At 39.1% G+C, this 14,220-nt stretch overlaps 1 long non-coding RNA gene across 1 annotated transcript in view; it reads right to left on the reverse strand.

Annotated features, from left to right (window-relative positions):
* Positions 1,974-14,220, reverse strand: part of LOC110260828 — a 260,980-nt gene continuing 248,733 nt past the window's right edge. The window contains exons 3-4 of the long non-coding RNA XR_002344362.1: positions 10,043-10,212; positions 1,974-4,679 (exon numbers count right to left, since the gene is read on the reverse strand). This is a non-coding gene — a long non-coding RNA (uncharacterized LOC110260828). The remainder of the gene's footprint in view (positions 4,680-10,042; positions 10,213-14,220) is intronic.

Below are 14,220 nucleotides of genomic sequence, written 5' to 3' on the forward strand. Positions count from 1 at the left end.
AGATTTAAAAACCAATCTTAAAATCGCACCCCAAAAATTATATACCCAAGAATAAACCAGACCAGTGAGGTATAAGACTTACATGCTGAGAACTATAATACATCCATCCATGAAATTAAAGAAGATTCAAAGAAATGGAAAGATATTCCATGTTCCTGGGCTGGAAGAATTAATATTGTAAAAATGGCCATACTGCTCAAAGCCATCTACAGACTCAATGCCATCCCTATCAAACTACCCATGACATTTTCTCATAGAACTAGAACAAACCATCCAAAAATTTTTATGGCACCATAAAAGACCCGGAATTGCCAAAGCAATCCTGAGGAACAAAAACCAAGCAGGAGGTATAACTCTCCCAGACTTCAGGTAATATTACAAAGCTGCAGTAAGCAAGAAAGTGTTATACAGGTACCAAAACAGAAATATGGACTAATGGAACAGAATGGAGAACCCAGAAATAAACCCAGATACTTATGGTCAATTACTCTTTAACAAAGGAGGCAAGAATATAAAATTCAAAAATGGGCAAAAGACCTGAATAGACATTTCTCCAAAGAAGACATATAGAAGGCCAACAAGTCCACGAAGAAATGTGCAACATCACTAATTATTAGAGAAATGCAAATCAAAACTAATATGAGGTACCACCTCACTCCTCACACTATCATTAACAAGTCAACAAATAAATGCTGAAGAAAGTGTGAAGAAAAAGGTACTCTCCTACTCTGTTGGTACGAATATAAACTGGTACAACCACTGTGGAAAACAGTATGGAGGTACCTCAGAAAACTAAACATAGAACTACCATGTGACCCAGCAATCCCACTGCTGGGCATATATACAGACAAAACTTTCTTTAAAAAAGATACATACATCTGTATATTCAATGCAGCACTATTCACAATAGCCAAGACATGGAAGCAATTTAAATGTCCATCAACAGATGAATAGATTAAGATGTGGTGCATATACACAATGGAATACTACTCGGCCACGAAAAAGAACAAGATAATGCCATTTGCAGCAACATGGATGGAATTACAGACTCTCACACTGATGGAACTACAGACTCTCACACTAAGTGCACTAAGTCAGGAAGAAAAAGACAAATACCATATGATACTACTTATTTCTGGAGTCTAATATATGGCACAAATGAACCTTTCCACCAAAAAAGAAACTCAAGGACTTGGACAAGGGAGTGGGATGGACTGGATGTTTGGGGTTAATAGATGCCAACTATTGCATTTGGAGTGGAAAAGCCATGAGATCCCACTGTATAGCAAGGGAACTCTATCTAGTCACTTGTGATGGAACATGATAGAGGATAATGTGAGAAAAAGAACATACATATATGACTGGGTCACTTTACTATACAGTAGAAATTGACAGAACACTGTAAATCAACTATAATGGTAAAAATAAAAATTGTAACAAAATTATCTTATGGTTACCATAGGTGAAACTCTTGGAGGGCGGGAGGAATTGGGAGGTTGGGCCTAACACATACACACTGCTGTATAAATAGGTCATTAATGTGAACCTACTCTACAGCACAGGAATATCCACTCAATAGTTTGTAACAACCTATATGGGAAAAGAGAATGGATAGATTTGTATGTACAACTGTTTCACTTTGCTGTACACCTGAGCCTAGTACAACATTGTTAAGTTAACTATACCCAATGAACTGCTTTTTTCTTTTTACAGCTGCACTTATGGCATATGGAACTTCACGGGCTAAGAGTCTAATCAGAGCTGCAGCTACATGGCTATACTACAGCCACAGCAACATGAGATCTAAGCCGCATCTGACATACACTGCACCTTACTGCAATGCTGAATCCTTAACCTGTTAAGCAAGGCCAGGGATTGAACCTACATCCACACAGACACACCATCGGGTTCGTAACCCTCTGAGCTGCAATAAAAATTTTTTTAAAAATAAAAAAAATGATTACCACCAGGTTTTCACACTTCAGAATTTTCTTCAGATTCTCACCCAATAGTATCATTTACTTCCCAGGTGGAGAATGGCAAAACGTTACTCTGAAGCGGGGGGAGGACCCCAGGCCCGAAGGGTCTGGGAAGTCACAGGAAATCATGTTTCCTTTATTCCGTAAGCATCAAGGAGACACTGAAGGGTTTAGACGAGGCATGGTCCATTTTAAGTTACATCCGACCATTTTGGAAGTAGTATTTGATAGATTTAAGGTCACACAAGGGATGCTTTTAGGTAACAGGGAGAATGTGGTCCTGGTCTGTGGAGAAGCCGCAAGCACACCATTCCCAATGAATGGCTGGACATTATCAGTAGGAATCCCAGCTCCAAAGCCAAGAGTGACCTTGATTTCTTCAGGATCAGCTGCAACGGGCTCGGATCCATACTCTGGTCCCATTCCAGGTTTTGAGTTCTAACTCCTACCACTGTAGTAAGTATTCTCAAACTGATGCTTAGTTTGAGAATACCCATTATTTTCCATTTTTTCCCTGCCTTTCCTCTGTCATTCTCATCACAAGGAATAACCACTAGAGTAACCTTCACTTCTGGCATTTTAACAATTCATCAAGACTTTGCTCAAACTCCACGCTTTTAGAAGCTTTCCTTAATAACCCTAAATGGAAAAAGAAAGTATCTTCCTTAGCATGACTGAAATGTTTTGGGGTTTTGTTTTTTTTTAATTTTATGCTAGTTATTAATACTATTTTGTTTTATTTAATGTATCAATTTCTATGTTTAACCTTCCCAACTATGTTATAATTTCATTAGACGTAGGATTATTTTATATTCTCTCAGAACCTAATTCAGTATTTTGCTCATAGGAAAGAGTCAAATAATGTTGGTAGATTGCAATAATAAAAAAAAAAGTGTCAAGTACAATTATCATCATTTGAAAGCTAAAATAAAAGTGTTATACTATTTAAACTTGTTCTAGAGCTACCGCTTCTCTTTTTCCAAGAAAAAGAGAATCATGGGGAAAAGCAAGTGAAGAGTGTTTTTATTCCAAGCTGGGATTTCATTTTCAAATCTCAGAGAAATTCCCTTGTGAAACAAATTTGCCCCATGAACTTGCTTTGCCTTCTCAAAGTAGGCATTCCTCCTCAAGCTCTATAGCAAACCTCCAAGAGCCCTCCTATTTTGGAGGTAGTATGGGAATCAAAGAGTAGGAAGGGGGGGGATAATCAGGAGATATACAACAAAATAGCTAGACTTCTCAAAAGTAAAACAACTCCCTCTATCATTTTATTTCTACGCTATCCTTTCAGCAATTGCACCAGAGAGGAGAGACAGAAGAGCCATCTCCTTCACGTACTCTGGACTCTTTACCCCTTTGGGTACAAATTTCAACCAATTAGCACAAGGCCCAGTAAAACTTCAACACCTTGGTTGATAGTAGTGACTGCCTTTCTTGGGGTTGTGTGAAAGCAATGGGATAGGAAAGGCTGCTCCCCTTGGCCTGCCCTAACTGACTTAGATTCTCCACTTTCCCTTTACCTCTTAAGGTGGGACCTCAATCCTGCTCTTCTCCTTCAAGTTTGAGTTTTCTAGGGTGAGAACCTGGAATGTGTGTAAAGCAGTGTCCTTGTGGTCTTCATAGAGACCCAGGAGGAGTTCACGTTACAAAATTCTAGGCGAGTGTGAGTCTGAGCAGAGAGGGTATACATTTATCTAAGATTTGGGGCAATGAGCAAAGGAGGAAAAAGAGTCTGGGTTTGCATTATTGGCAGCTTGTCATTTTAGTCTTCTTGGTGATGACGCAATCTGAAAATGTCTAGAAAAAGTCAATGTTGTCTTCCTGCACGTTTGCACATGAGATAAATGTATTTAGCAGTGGCATCTCAAGGATATAGATCAATTATTTCAACCTCAACTCCAGGCTTTGCTTTAATCCTATTTCACATAGTTATGGAATACAGGTTAGTTGCATCTGACTTTACTCAAATATTTTATTTATTTTCTAATTCTGATCTTCCCCTCCAATTCTTCAAATAGGAATTATACTAGCAAGTCTTTTACTGCATAAGGAATTTATTAAAAAACAGAAGATTTACTAGATAATCTTTCTCCTGTTTTTTCCCTTTACTAGAAATTTTCAGCATTTGCTGAGAAAAATCATTAATACAAAGTATAGAAGGCAGAAGAATTCTACACATTCTCATGTTTAACTACTTTAGCCCCTGTTCGCTTTTGGTTTGCTCAGAAGTCAAGCATTTGCAATACAGAAGACTTAAGAAAATAGAAGAAATATATTTTCAAAGACAAAAACACAGATTGCTTTTCTTCTTTCAAGAAGCAGCTATTCAAGAACCCATATAGTCGCTCCATGTAGTTGACCTTTAAAACTTCATTTTTTTGGAAAAGAAAATGAAAGCTGTCTGCTTTGGAGAGTGAAGGAAACCATGTGGGGATGTGTGGGAGGCAAGTGACACATTGGGGCTGCTCTTGCAGGCCTCAGGGTAATGGGCTCCAAACACCATGGGGAAGGAGTGCAGCTTTCCTCCTCACGCCCTTCGTCCTCCATCCAGATGGCTCCCAGTTAAGGATGAGAAAGAAATCACTTTTCCTTTGTGCTTGGATCAAAGTAGAATTTGCTATATATACAACACAACCTTCTCCAGGTAAGGTTTGAGGAAGACAGCTCCTCAGCTCCTCTGTGACATCACATTTCGAGACCCTAAGACACCAAGTGAATCAGACATTCTTTAGAGGACCATGTGCAATGGGAAATGGGTAGTACCAGCACAGTGCAAGGTTCATGGGACTGCCTCAGAAATCTCATAGCCATTGTACTTATGAGAAGAGTTTCTGACACATGAAGAATTTACACAACTCAATAGTTAAAAAAAATCCAATTACAAAATGGGCAGAATATCCAAATAGACATTTTTCCAAAGAAGACATACAGATGGCCAAGAGGTACATGAAAAGATGCTCTACATCACTAATCAGATAAATGCAAATCAAAGCTACAATGAGGTAACCTCACACCCGTTAGAAAGGCTATTATTGAAAAGACAAGAAATAAGTGTTACTGAGGATGTAGAGAAAAGGCAACTCTTGCGTGTTGCTGACAGGAATGCAAATGGATAAAACCACCATGGAGCTTTCTCAAAAAAAAAAAATTAAAAAATTTAACTACCATATGATCCAGCAATTCTACTTCTGGGTATTTATCTGAAGAAAATGAAAGCACTGATTTAAAAAGATACATGCACCTTCATGTTCACTGCAGCATTATTTACAATTAAAAAAAGATCTGGAACTTGGGAAACAACCTAAGTGCCTACTGATAAATAAATAAAGATGTGATATATATTATTCAGACATAAAAAAGGGATGTATCTTGCCATTTGTGACAACATGAATGAATCACGTAAAATAAGTCATACAGATAACGATAAATACTGTATAGTATCACTTCTATGTGGAATTAAAGAAAATAAAGGAAAGAGCTCATAGATAGAGACAACAGACTTGTAGTTGCCCGCGGTGGGAAGTCAGGTGCGGTGGATAAACAAAATGGGTCAAAGGAGTCAAAAGGGGCAAACCTCCAGTTATAAAATACCAGTGATGGGGCTGTGGGCTACAGGATGGTGATTATAGTCAGTAGCATCAAATTACGCATCTGAAGGTTATTAAAGGAGTAAAACTTAAATGTTACCACAAGACATTACTTTTTTTTAACTTTGCAGGGTGATGAATGTTAAGTAGACTTGTGATCATCTTGCACTTATATACAGAATTATTATATTATACACCTAAGACTACTATAATGCACTGTATCAATTATACTTCAATTTAAAAGAAAAAAATGAACAAAAAGAACATTTTTGGCCTCTAGGCATCTATCTGTCCAGCTAAAATCAACGAAAAAAATGGTTAGCGATTAATTAAAATCACTAACGAAAATTATTTTGCCTTGCTTCTCAAACATCCTTTGAAAGGGGATCTTGCTACACACATCCCGGGTTCATGTTTTTATTATTTATCTCAAAATACAGGCAATGACCGAGTTCATCAATGCACCCGTGACTTGCTGATTCAACTGTGTCCTGTACAGTTTCAGAGTTGAAGGACAAACACCCACAAAGAGCTGGGATTAGGACTGGCAGCAGCATCATATATAGAAGTGCCAAGAAATCTTCCAGGTTTTTCTTAGTCTTTTGTTTTAGGAATAAAGGTGTTTATGAAGCGTATCAGCAGAAAGCCGTGGGATGAGGAGAACTTTGTTTAACACTGGTGTGTCAGCCAACTGCAATACTGGGGGGAAACTGGCACAAGCTCCTGGCATTTAAGCAGAAGTATTTGTGTCACAAGGACCTTCCAGTCTAAGACAATTTTCTTGTGACTGGGATGCACGTACTGCACAATTCAGAAGAAAACTCTTACTCTTTTTTCATTTTTTATTATTTAAGAAACTTTAAGATAAATTTTGCATTGTGCAGTCTACGTTTGTAGGCTTGAAATTTTCCATTGCCTTTCTGTTTTTGTTTTTTTTTTTTTAAACACTCCAATATTACACAGTGTTTTTTAGTGCATTTCATTTAAAAGGAGAAAATGTTCTGGAGAAAAACAAAGAAACAATAGTGTCTATTCCACTGGAAAAGATCTAGGCATTTAATTTTCAGAGCTGGCATAAATCTGTGCACAGAAAAAGATACTTCTGTCTGAGTTAACTTAAAACTAATATATCCGGTTGCTTTTGGTTACTTTGAATTTTAGTGTTAAAAACTCCTATGTTGGGGAGTGTATGAAATTCTACTACATTCAAGCACTAAATGAACTCAGCTATTTCATGGTTCCTGATTAAAATTTTCAGTATCCACATTCCCAGGAGCAGCTTTTAACTGAAGATTAATTTGTCAAGGATGGGATGCTCATTGGTTCATCTACATCAAAGGCACAGATGAAAGAACGCTAAAAATAATTTAAAATAATCAGAATAATTTATACATAAATTTTATCAATCTACAAATTATTGGGCAAAACCTTTATACCGTTATAATCATTTTCTGAGAGAGGAATTTAAGGAACATCATTCTTAACTTTTCCCCATTAAGGACACAAAATCAGTATATGGTTTTAGGAAGACCATGAATAATTATGGAAAAGTCCCATGCTCAGGCAGTCAACATACATGACAGAAAACCGTGTATCAAGTTACCTTTCTGGAACAACTGCCTTAGTGAAACCACACTCCTTCCGAGGTGGGACTCAGCCAAAATTCAGACTGGGGTCTGAACCCACGCACCCTGACTAAGAAGGCACTCCAACCCAGTGTCTTTTAATTAAAACCCCTCACCTGGTGTCAGGACTTACTGAAGCTCAGGTCCTTTTGCTTCCTTGCTCCAAGAGGTCAACATGAGGCAAAGTGACAGTCAAAGACTGAGTTTATCAGTGTAGGACATTTGTGAGAGACACACACGGGCTGGCAGAGGAAGGCAGCAGCCCCGAGAACGAAGAGGGCTGCATTTTTATAATCAAAGAGTGGGGGAGGGAGAAGACCACCTTCTTCCTCACTTTTGGTGGGTGTCAGGGCTCACCTTGTTAGCCCGCCTTGCCTGACAGAGGTTAACTGAGACTGTTAACGGCAGTATTTAAGTCCTACGTGTATCAGCAAAAGGGCAGTAACATATACTACAATATGGTAATTCAGCACAGGTTTCAGTATAACGTCCCCTTTTAGCTGGTATTTTTCCCCTCTGACCTATATTTCTGTCTTGGCTACATGCAGACATGTTACTCTTCAAGGACAGTGAACTCCCTGACATCACGTAACAAGATTCAGATCCCATGCCTATTACCTTGTGTTAACTATGGAGGTTTGTGATCTGAGTGTGTCCAGCATTAGATACACCTGGTCTTCCTTCAGGGTAATACAGATTGTTGCTAGGTTACCGAGTTCCTTATTTCAGCGGTCATGAACTTACAAGAGGCACCCAAACTCACTCCAAAGTCCCTGTTTTTAATCCCCTAGTGGGATTTTTATACTCCCTACTGAATTATCCTACTCTAGCCCCATCATTAGGTTCTGGTTCTAGATGACAACGTAGAGAGAGCATGAACTCACCCTTTCGCAGGGTCACACTACACCTGCAATAACATATGGAATCATATCTTCTGGAAGGAAAAGAAAAGATGAAAAGAAGACTAAAGAAATTAGCAAAGCGACTCCGTATCAGGTAAATAAGAAAAAACAAAAAACAAAACAAAAAAACCCATCACCATGAAGTAGGCAGAAAAGGCTGAGATATGATCTCACCGTAAACCCCACCACCCAGCACTGAGGCACAGAATCAGGAGGTAATTGAGACTTGGAGCTTCTCCCTGATGAGCTAAGGGTTAATACGTCACATCAAGCATGCCAGTGTTTACTACCTACACCTGATAGGCAGGCCCCCAAAACATCTAGCTTCAAAACCAAGACGGCTTCACACCCATGAGACCTGTGGATCTGCGGTGAGCTGAGCAACGACTTTTAAACAGTCAGGGACTCACCAGTCCCAGAGCCTAGAGCCGAAGCAGGTAGTTCTCCCATATCTTATGAGAAAGAGGTTCATTTGTTATGTCTGGTGATGGGTGTTAATCTGACTTATCGTGATGATCATTTTGCAGTATATACAGATATTGATCATTTTTGTTGCATACCTGAAACTGACATCATGTTGTTTGTCAATGACGCTTCAGTAAAAATGATTCCTAAGATGTGGGCCTGAACAACACAGAGGAAATGATAGAGACATCTTTCAAGACAGAAACAACCTGGAAAGGCAGAGGTAGGATGTGATTAAGCCTTTTTGAGAGGCCGCTAGGCCTCAAAGTGGTAGTTTAATGAGTCCGAATTTAAAGCAGAGGTGCAAGACCGTGTTACATTTCAGAGTTACAGCAATAAATATTACCACCCAGAGAGTACGCATGATGAAAGCATGTACATACATCTCTTTTAAGGATTTTTGCTATTAGAAAAGCCCTTAGAAAGGGAGGTGGATAAGCACATTCATTGAACACCTGTGACGTGTGATGCCGATAGAGGCCTCAGGTGACGGGGAAAGTCATCTTTTGAAATGTAGGCAAAAAGACGTTTCTCTTAGGGAATATTACACCCAAGGCCAGCATCTCCATAGTTTTTTATCCCATCATCCAACTTTCGAACTAAACAAAATCAATACTTTCTAGTTCCAAACGGTCTCTGACAAGAAGATTCCAATACAACCTCTCTCAACCAATTACCAAAACATCCATAAACTCAATTTTTTGAAAAAGATTCACAACTTTGGAAACCAAGACTGTCAGAAAAGCAGAACAAATGTGAGAGGAATTGGTACTAATTATTAAGTAAACAGAACTAAAGTAAGGAAAACTCACATAGCACAACTCGACTTTACTCCAAAGTTTAAAACGAAGTGCAACCTACAGACCAGACTTGAGAATGCCCTGCGCAGACAAAATTAGTTAAGCCACATACGCCAAACTAAATCAAGCTTATTTCATGAACATAAACAAAATTTAACTTAGGGTATTTCTTATAAATGTCTCTGACAATCATAAAAAAACTTGTCATCTTCCCAAAAATGGTGTGAGATAATCACTTTTAACAAACCCCCTGCCATCTGGAAAAGCCCAGTTGCAATAATCAACATTATAAAGATCAAACAATTTCCTCATTTTCACTTTATAATCCATCCTCTATCTTTGTGCCCTTTTCGTATCAGGTTTTAGTCTTGGACGTTCTCAGTTTACTGACTGTTCTTATACGTACCATAAACTCTTAATACTATTTATTGATTTGGTGGTTTAAATTTTGCTATTTCTGTTTTTTTGACATAAGAGAAAATTCAATAGAAGGCATTTCTTCTGATTTCTAGATAAAGATGCCAGAATGAAAACAGACATTTTTCTACCTCTGAATTCCTACTGAGACCACAGGATGGACTTTATTTAAGACCTAAAGCCAAAAGGAAGAGAAGACAAAAGGATACAAACAGCAACACAATTTTTAAAAATTAAATACAAAGAGAAAAAAGCCAACTCACTTACCGGACGCCGGAACGCTGGATCCCAAAGTGGTTGTAGGGAACGCTCCGAAACAGCCGGATTTATACCACAGATAATCTTAATTATTAGTGACACCTGGTGCCCCTGAAGTGGGTGTTAGTGCCTCAATCCCATCCCCACTCCGTGCAGCTGGATGCCTTTTCTCTTCAGTCCTGCAAGAAGAGGGAAGATTTGTTCTCTAAAGATAGTAAAAGAGACATTCTTCAAACCAGGGAAAGTCAGGCACATTTGAAGATAGGAGAGCTACATCAACAATAAGTGAATTAAACGACTCTTTACGTACAGAATGCAGAGCCGTGTCAATTGTCTATGTGTAATAACTAAAACTGTAAAACTCTCTAATGAAAATTTAGGTTCAAACCTTCATAACCCAGGATTAGACAATGACTTCTCAGATATGACATCAGATGCACAGCAAGAAATTAAACTTAATCAAAATCAAAAACTTTGGTCTTCGAATGGCACTATCAAGAGAGTCGAAAGACAACTCACAGAATGGAAGAAAACGCTGGCAAATCACCTATTGGAAAAGGGTCTACTATGAAGAATATATAAGAAACCATTACCATTCGACAATAAAAAAGACAACCCAATTTTAAAGTTAGCAAAAGATTTGGATAAAAATTTCTTCAAAAGAAGATAAACAAATGGCCAATGAGCAAGGAAAGATGCTCAGCTTTCATATGTCAGTAGGGAATACTAATCAGAACCACAATGAGATGCCCAGTAGAATGGTCATAATTCAAAGGAGACAACGAATGTGGGGAAGAATACGGAGACACTGGAACCCTCAAACATTGCTGGTGGGAATGTAAAATGGTGCAGCTGCTTTGGAAAACACTTTGGCGTTTGATCAAAATGGTGAGCATGAAGCTACCATGAAATTCAGTGATTCCACTCATAGATATACAGTCAAGAGAAGTGACTACGTATGTCCACAGAAAATCTTGTACACGAGTGTTCATAGCAGCGTCATTCACAATAAGCCAAGAGTAGACACGACTTAGATGTCTATCAGTTGATGAATGGTTGGAAAGAATATGTATATCCACACAACGAAATATTCTTCAACCATAAAAAGGAATGATGTTTGAACACATGTTATAGCATAGATGAAACTTGATCACATTATGCGAAGTAAAAATAGCCACGAAAGGCTACATATTTTATGAGTCCAATAATATGAAATGTCCAGAACAAGCAAATCTTTAGAGACAGAAGGTAAATCAGTGGTTATTAGGGGCTGAGGGGCCTAGGGTGTGACTCTGATGGGTGTGGGGTTTCCGTGGGGAATGATTAAAAGGTTCCGAATTAGACAGCAGTGATCAATACACAACTTTTTGAATATATTAGAACCCACTGAATTACACACTTTAAAAGAATGAACTATGGGAGTACGTTTCAGTAAGGTTAAGTTTTTAAAAAGAGGAAAAAAAATAAAATGAGCTTTAAACAGATTTGAGGAAGACTCAAGGTCTCCCTGAAGCACTGCCCACAGTTAACAAGACAAACCAAAACATCACAACACTGTAAAACACACGAGATTGTGTGAATTTCCTTTGATTTCGACCGTCTAGTCTTTAGCTCTCCTAAAGGCCAAACTGTGGCCTTCTATCACTGTCCTTTGGTGTTTTGAGCCAGTGCTTTCATCCACTTTAATCCTGTAAACTGGTCCCTTCCGCAGTAACTGTGCAATTACCAAGTCCTCCAGTTCCACCTCCCCAAACGTCTACTGGGCTATTTTTTTTTTTTTTTTTAATGGTTGCATCTGCTGCATATGGAAATTCCTGGGTGAGGGGTTGAATTAGAGCTGCAGCTGCAGGTTTACGCCATAGCCCCAGCAACACTGGATCCAATCTGAAGTTTGCGACGGTGCCAGATCCTTAACTGCCGAGTGAGGCCAGGGATCAAACCCACATCCTCACGCGCACTATGTCAGGTTCTTAACCTGGTGAGCCACAGTGGGACCACCCCTACAAGGCTTTTAGATTTGGATATACCACCACCACCTCCTGTCCAATGCGAATTTATCTTCTCTCTGAATTCTCTTCGGTTCTCCAGTTTATTTTTCATTGTTCCTATTTCGCACAATCTCTGTCCTTTCCCACGACATTTTATGAATCTATCATGTAATATTAACTGCATCCAATGCTTCATGTTTATTTCTTTTGAGGTCACTCTATTTCGGGACCATAGCACATCAATGATTAATAATAATAGTTCTCTTAAGGGCACTCAATGATTAACATCGACTTCTATTTTCAAACAACCTCTATTTCGCCCTGCCCAAATCTGGGGAACAATCTTGAGTCTCAAGCTGAAAAACAAGTCACACTTTTGCTCAAATGCTTCTATGGCTCCCTCTTACATAAAGGATAGAATCTCAAACTGTCATGTTTTTATAATTAAGATTTAACCTTACTTTTCTTTTTCTTTTTTTTTTTTTTTTGTCTTTTTGCCTTTTCTAGGGCCACTCCCACAGCATATGGAGGTTCCCAGGCTAGAGGTCTAATTGGAGCTGTAGCCACCGGCCTACGCCAGAGCCACAGCAACGGGGGATCCGAGCTGAGTCTGCAACCCACACCACAGCTCACGGCAACGCCAGATCCTTAACCCACTGAGCAAGGCCAGGGATTGAACCCGCAACCTCTGGTTCCTAGTCAGATTCATTAACCGCTGTGCCACAACGGGAACTCCTAACCTTACTTTCTGTTCATTCTTCTGTTAAATCTCTTACTTGAATCAGTGGTCTCACTGAGTTGGCTTTTCTCCCAGAGCCTCTGGTGAAATACTTTTACTTCCCCCATTTTATTTATGTTCCACCTTTTTCATTCTCCGTATTACTTCCTCTCATCATCAGGCTACATCTTCATGTATATCCAAATGCAACTCGACCTTCAAACACATGTGATTTCTTCTTTAATAAAAACTATTTATGAGCACATGCTTTTACTGGTCACTTTTAATGCTATGAAATAGGACCAATGAGTAAGATACCACCTCTGTCTCCAGGAAGCATACAGCCGGTCAATAAACAACCAATTACAATAGTGTGAACAGTGAAGAAGAGGGACAGCAAACAACGTTCGTGGACCACCTCTATCTACACATTGTAGGCTCCGGAAAACCCTGTGAAATCATGTGGGTTGTCCTCACGCTGGGAGAAGCGGAGGCTCAGATATATTAGGTAACGTGTTCCCACAGCTAATGACTGTGTGAACCCAAAGCTTCCCACTATACTACGATGCAGTGAAAACTGCCCAGCAATGGTGCTCACTTTAGAGTCCCTACCACATGTTGTTCCGTACCACAAATTTGGCATTTATCATGCAGGGGATTAATGATTGTTTATTCAGAAAAACAATGCTTGAGTACCTGAAAACTGCTGACATTGGACTGAGTGCTAGGAAATACAAAGATAAAATAGAAATACACAATAAAATCCTTGCCTCACGAAGTTTCTAGTCTGGTGTGAGAGAAAGACAGCTAAAGGGACACTTACCAAATGGTATACTGAGGCCTCTATCAGAGTGATGGTTCTACCCTTGGAATGTCAAAAACTTTTTTCACCTCCTGCTTCTTTAGTGGCTCACTTTGCTACAGAAACTAGTCCCTCCAGGAGTGTTTTTGTTTGTTTGTTTGTTTGTTTGTTTTCTGAAGGAGAGTGGATAGGGGCACTGAACATTGCCTTAGGGTATCAGAGAAGGTTTCCTGAGAGAGACTACTAGTTAGATAAAATTTAAAAGGGTGCCTAGGAGAACTCCAGGTGACAAGGAAAGAAACTGCATTCATCCCGAGCAGGAGACGAGTCTTAGTTTAAACACAGTTAGAGCTTATATGGCCTATTGAAAGGAAAGCCTGAGATCCAGAGTCCACTTAGAGGAAGTGGTAAGAAATGGAACTGAACAGGTAATCACAATCATTATATGCCACGATAAGGTGCTTAATTCTGGGTAGTTTTAAGAACTATTGATGGCTTGGCAAGAATAATTAAATCAGGAACTCTGGGGGACTCTGTCGGAAAAAAGACTGGGTACGGACTTTCAAAAAATTCACCAGCATGCTTCAGATGGCATTCATGCTTCAGAATCAGTGCTGCAGGCAAAGGGGAACCAAACCAAATAGGTTAGGGAGCAAAAAGCATGATCAAATTTCAGCCT

The sequence above is a fragment of the Sus scrofa genome, chromosome 5, assembly GCF_000003025.6.
Source record: "Sus scrofa isolate TJ Tabasco breed Duroc chromosome 5, Sscrofa11.1, whole genome shotgun sequence".
Classification (NCBI taxonomy): Eukaryota; Metazoa; Chordata; class Mammalia; order Artiodactyla; family Suidae; genus Sus; species Sus scrofa.